Below are 6000 nucleotides of genomic sequence, written 5' to 3' on the forward strand. Positions count from 1 at the left end.
CTATACAAACTTATACAGAAAGGAAAAAGAAAATAAAAATCTACAACATTAATATTTTCGAACTATAACACGAAGCAAGGCAACATCATTCTGTCTTAAGCACATACTCCAACTATACGAGCTAGTTCAAAAAAAAAAAAAAAAAAAAAAAAAAAAAAACTATATGAGCTAGAAGTTGAGATAGACTAGAAAAGGAACCATTAATACATGTTTCCCAAATTAGCTAGACCATCTGTTACTTTATTTCCTTATCTAAGAGCATTAGTGTTGGTCTATGTATATGTATATGCAAAGTCATATTTGTATAATATGACTCTAAAATCCCCCACATTGACTTATGCATATCCAAATATTTAACTACCTATGAACAGTGCTTATGCAAATTTGGATAACCACTATTCACCCTACAAATCATATTTTAATCATTATTTCTCTTTCCTCCCACTCTCTCTCTCACAATTCTTTTCTTTTCTTCCTTCTTCAACAACACAACAAACCTTCACTTGCACATTCATTTTATTATTATAATATATTATATATATATTTTCATTTTATTATATTTTAATATAATATATAAATAAATTACATTTTTTATTATTGCATTTGTATTATTAATGTCAAAAGTGGATGCTAATTGCAAAAAATATATAAAAAAATTGATTTTAGCAAAAAATTAATAATAATAAATAATAATATTTTATTATTATTTTGTCTCAAATATGCATAAGCCAATGTGAAAATTTTGCTTGAATGACAAAGTGGATATGCAAAAGAGGTAATTTTACATATGCATATGCATAGACCAATGCTAATGCTCTAATACATGCATAATTTTAAAAGACAAACGAATGTAAAAAAGGATGCCTTCCTATATGAAACTTGTGGTAACGTGTCGTAGGAATGATACGGGGACTCCTTTACCCCTCCATGACGATTGATACATACTAAGAGCATTAGCATTGGACTCATCAAATTTATCTTCAAATTTTGATGAAAAGTACATATTTTTCATATATCTAAAACTTCCTTATATATAACTCCACATTGGATTAGCTATTGAATTCATCAAAATAATAATATAATATTATTTTTTAATAATAATATTTATTTATTTTTCATATTTTATAAGTACACTAATCATATGTTAATTAATAATTTAATTTGATTCTTACATTATTATTATAAGACGGTTGAAGATTAAATGTGAATAAAAAAGACCATTGGAGATTAAAATTGAATAAAAAATAGATTTGATAAGTGAACAATAGTCCTTCAAATTTGAAAAAACATATCCATTTACTGTAACTCAAAGTTTTACACTTATCTCTTTGGCTAATGTAGCTCTCTTTTAATGAAATTCATCATGTTTTACCTTTGACTAAACTTTTGATGAACCCAATGCCAATGCTCTAAGACTCGTGCACCCGAAATCACAACGTCATCAAACCATTCAAACTCAACATCTCAAAATTACACTGTAAAGATTGCAGAAGATGCATGCTATTTTAATGAAAAGAAATGGGAAAGTTACCGAATATGCAAGACTAAATCTTACAACATACCCATGACATTTATCCTACATTCTCAATATAGTCTTAGAAGCTAACCTATCTCAACAGTATTTTAAAATACTACGGTAGTGCCGATGCTGCTCCCTCCATTGCTCTCTTTGAAGCTACTTGCTTTTTTCAAAAACTCTAACTCCAAAGAAACTTTAACACTTACGATCTCAAAAGTGAGATTTTGTCCATTGTCCAATCCTCATAGGGTGGGACCATCAAGTGTTCTTTTGACGTACTTTTAACTCCAGACATACTTGAATATGAGTCTTTTAAAGGCTCGTTTGAGGAGTAAGATGATATGAGAATTTTGTAAATAGTAGTAAGATAATTTGTAAATAGTAGTAAGATAATTTGTAAATAGTAGTGAGATAGTTTGAGTTGCGTATTTTTTAGATTTTGGAAAAAGAAAGAGAAAAAATTGAATTAAAAATATTATAAGTTAAAGTATTGTTAGAATATAGTTTTATAATATTATTTTTGTTTGAGGATTTGAAAGTTGAATTGTTTTTTTATTTTTTGTTTTAAATTTCAGAAAAATCATAATGATTAGTTTGAAAATTTTGTAGTTGAATTATGTTTGGGAATAAGATGAGATGAGATGAGAATTTTGGGATGAAATCTATTTTCAAACAAGCCCTTAGTCTCAGCTCATCTGCAAGATGACAGACAAACTGACGGAACAAGACACGTACGTTCCTGCAGCTTGCCTTGCTCCCAATCTACAATCCTTTCCTGAATAATGGTCTCCCACGTGGCGCTGGACCATAACTTTGGGTTTAGATGATATGGTCTGTAGAGTCATAACCTTTTTTCTGCAAACTCAATCCATATGTGACTTTTTAGGTGGAGTATGGTCCTCTGCGTACGACACTGCTGCCTTCTGAGCATTTTTGTGTTATCCCAAAAAGCCCCTATGTCTATATGGGTTTTGTCCTTTACCATTGCTCGTCTTACACTCGTAACTCGCCCTCTACATTGCCTTTCTCGCTATTGTACGGTTGGCACCTCTTTTTACTTGATCGATTCTAGGTGACAAATCCTTTGTTTCACCCTGTGTTGAGGCATGTTAGCCCGACCTTCTACATAGGGTTGCTCGCCTTATCTCTAGACTAGTTGCACTTTGCATGGCACTGCTGCCTCATATTTCACATTTCCAAGGAAAGACTCTTTTCTTTGTCTTCCATTTGTTTTTAGAAGGTGGTCTGTCCCATTGCGCTAGTGTGGTCCTCACATCCTCCACTCATTGCATTATGTGAGAAAACATGTATTGCGACATTTTATGAAAGATTATGATTTCATTTGAAATCTATGACATGATAAAGTACGATTTCTGTTGAAATCTATGATATGATAAGACAAAAAAGTATGTGTGAGGGGATTTTTTCTTGGCCGATAGAATTTTCTAGACCCAGCCAATGGGGAGGGAACTCACTAGAAAATAGAATATTAGAGAAGAACGAGGGACTAGAAGGGACTAGAGACATGAAGGTGTGATGGAAATGCAAGAAGGGATATTCGCAATGCTACTAGGAGGGTTAAGTGTGCCGAGGTTAGAAGCGTGGCTTTAAGGTGCTTGCATGGCTCAGAGGGTGAGGCTTTGGGCACACAAGGCAAGGCCACGGAGGACCAAATGCTTGCCACCTAGAAGTTGATCGAGTTGTTGGCAAATCCCTTAAATTTAGGGGATGAGGCAAATCCCTTGATTTTAGGGGATTGGACGATTTGAAGGATGATGATCGAGTTGTACTTCTTCAAATTAGTAAGTTTATCAATTTGTTATTTAGTTAAATTGTTTCATTTATTTTAGGAGTTGTTGGGATTGTTTCCTTAATTTTAGAAGTTTGATTTTTTTTGGGATTGTGATTTCAAAAGAAGTTGTTAGAGAGAATAATTGGGGAGGACTAGCCAAACCCTGGTACTATTTATTTCGGTTTTGCATTGTAATTGAGGATTATGCTATTTTCAATAAAAGTAAAGCTCATGCTTTGTCACCCTAATTTTCGAGAATTGAGTGCTAGCCCGAGTCTTGATTTTCATCTTCCAACCATTTGAATCTTGGTGTTGCCTCGAGATTGCCCTTGATCCATCCATCCAACACAACCGTAAACATTTGAGAGCAAGTGAGGCTTCCATCAAAGTGTCAGGAGGCATGAGAAAGTAATGTCAGGAGAGGAAAATGAGAGATTTGACATAAAATAAGGAAAATCAAGGTGTTAGGAGAAAAAAAAAATAGGGAAGTGACTTAAAGCAAGTGGAGGGCAGGTGATAAAAGACAATTGGAACCTAAGGATGGGGAGGCTCTCTTTTAGGGAAGACTTCGATTTCTTCCGACTTTGAGACTTCTTCTTCAACCTAAAAGCAAAACAGAAAACTTCTTCCCCAGTGAACAGATCTACAACTTTCTTTGTATAGAGAGAAATGTAAGGTTATGACAGACTGTAAACAATCTTATTATGGTGGAATCTTCCTTCTCCAAACCCCCGTGGACGTAGGCTTAGTGCAGAACCACGTAAATCTGTGTGTTCATATCTATTTATTTTGTGCATGTAAATATTATTCATCGCCATGGATGTACGAATCGACACCATACAGCCTCACCGGATCATTGTCGGGGGCTCCATACAGTACCGATCGAGGCCCAGCACCTCTCAGTGCGTCCCGGGAATGAATCTCTCTTCCTTTTTGGACTGTGTACGTTTTATGATGTTAATAGTTGGTGCTGTCTGTGAGATCGATATTTTTTATATCGGAAGCGAAAGAAGGATAATTTTTCAGTGCGCTAAATTATCTCCAAAGGAGCAAACGAAACTCTTTCAGATAAGTATCTTCAGTCTTTCTACTTTTATTTTTATGAAAAACACTACTGCAAGAAAGGGGCAATTAAAAGTGCGCTGCACTTTTTATATATTTAGCTTGAAAAGCTGGGAACCAAACTTCCCGGCACTTAAGTGCACAGTGCCATGCACGTTCAAACTATGCATGGTCCGCACAGTGCCATGCATAGTGCATACGGGTGCACTTCGTTGTGCGGGCCATGCTGGAAACCAAACTTCTCGGCACTTAAGTGCATAGTGCCATGCACGTTCAAACTATGCATGGCCCGCATAGTGCCATGCATAGTGCATACGGGTGCACTTCTTTGTGCACCTGGGAAGCTCCCCACCCCCTTGCCGTGAGGAGCTCGTTGACCCTCCAGCGAACACCACATGGATCACCGACGATTTCTGTCCAGTGCTAATAATCCCTACCCGTGGGCCGTCCTCCCCGTCTGAGCCACGCATGAAGGCACATGAAAAATGCACCCTGTAGGCCACGACCCCACCGTGGTGCAACCAGGGGCTGCGCCAGTGGTCACCAAACGTACCGCTGGCTTCGTCTATCGCCACGAAGATGATTCGTGACCACCACCCCCCGACAGAGGCTCCACTCCATGACACGTGAATGAGGCCGCCTGTGATTCAGGTTACCTTGGCCTAGTCGCATCGTAGCTCGGTGGGGGTGTCAGTGGCCACCATGTGGACCGCCGGTATTTTTTGTCCCCTAGGTGAGGTTCTTTATGAGGCAGGAGTTGCAAGACAGGACTTGGCCCAAGAAGGCGAGGCTGAGGCCTAGACAGTTTATGACATGCTTAGTTTTATGATTTTCTGTTTTAATAAGTTAATTGATTAAACACATGAGACATGATTGATTTTAATAAATGCTTTCACAGACTCTTTTTTGGATTTTAAGTATTTAATAAAGATTGAATTTATTTATTTATGAAATATTTTGTATCAAGTGCTTCGTTAAGAAGAAAAATTAAGTCAAGTTTAGTAGCACATTGCTTCCCTAAAATTTCTAAAAATGACTTTATTGGAGAACGAGGTGTTACACAACATGTCCTCCAAAGTCTGGATTGTCCTTTTCTATTGTCCGTTGGTCTGTGGATGGTATGCACCATTGAACCTTAGCTTAGTGCCCATTGCTGCTTGCAACTTCTCCAAAAATGAGACGTAAGTCTCACGTCTCGATCCGATACTATGGTCTTGGGCACTCTGGGAAGTCTTAACTATTTCCTTTATATACAATCGAGTAAGCTTACTCAGGGTGTTCAAGGTTGTAACTGATAGAAAGTGGGCACTCTTGGTCAGTCTATCCATGATTACCCAAATTGCATCCTTACCACTTGGGGTTCAGGGCAATCCGACCATAAAGACCATAGCTACATCCTCCCACTTCCACTCTAGAATGGGTAAGAGCTGTAAATTCCCGATCAGTGTTTAATGCTCGACTTTTAATTTCCTACACATCACACACTTCTCGATGAAGTGGGCGATATTTCATTTCATTTCATTCCCACCAAAAACCCTTCTTAAGATCTCGATACATCTTTGTGCCTCCAGGATGTGCCAAATATGGCGAGTAATGAGCTTTGGCTAATATTCTTTCCAAAAATTTT

The sequence above is a fragment of the Juglans microcarpa x Juglans regia genome, chromosome 8D (assembly GCF_004785595.1).
Source record: "Juglans microcarpa x Juglans regia isolate MS1-56 chromosome 8D, Jm3101_v1.0, whole genome shotgun sequence".
In the NCBI taxonomy this organism is placed as follows: domain Eukaryota; kingdom Viridiplantae; phylum Streptophyta; class Magnoliopsida; order Fagales; family Juglandaceae; genus Juglans; species Juglans microcarpa x Juglans regia.